Below are 353 nucleotides of genomic sequence, written 5' to 3'. Positions count from 1 at the left end.
GGATGGGATGGGATGGGATGGGATGGGATGGGATGGGATGGGATGGAAGAGGGACATCCCACTCCCCTATCTGGGGGGATGGAGACTTCCACCTCCCATTGAACAACCTGTGGACCAAGCAGCAGGTCCTTGGGGGTGCCCCCATCACCCTGGTGGGACAGTGGTGAAGATCCCGTGTGTGCATTGACTGACCCTGTGCCATCCCTCTGTTCAGTTCCAGAGAATGAAGCCCCCATAGATACGAACCTGATAGAGCTGGACACAAAGTAAGAGACACAAACCCCGTCGTTTTCCACCCAATGTGGGGTCTGTGTGGGAAGGTGAAGGGTTTGCAGAGGTCTCATGGCACCCAC

The sequence above is a fragment of the Nestor notabilis genome, unplaced genomic scaffold (genome assembly GCF_000696875.1).
Source record: "Nestor notabilis isolate BGI_N333 unplaced genomic scaffold, ASM69687v1 scaffold4931, whole genome shotgun sequence".
Taxonomy (NCBI): domain Eukaryota; kingdom Metazoa; phylum Chordata; class Aves; order Psittaciformes; family Psittacidae; genus Nestor; species Nestor notabilis.
Note: the sequence above shows the minus strand (reverse complement) of the source record.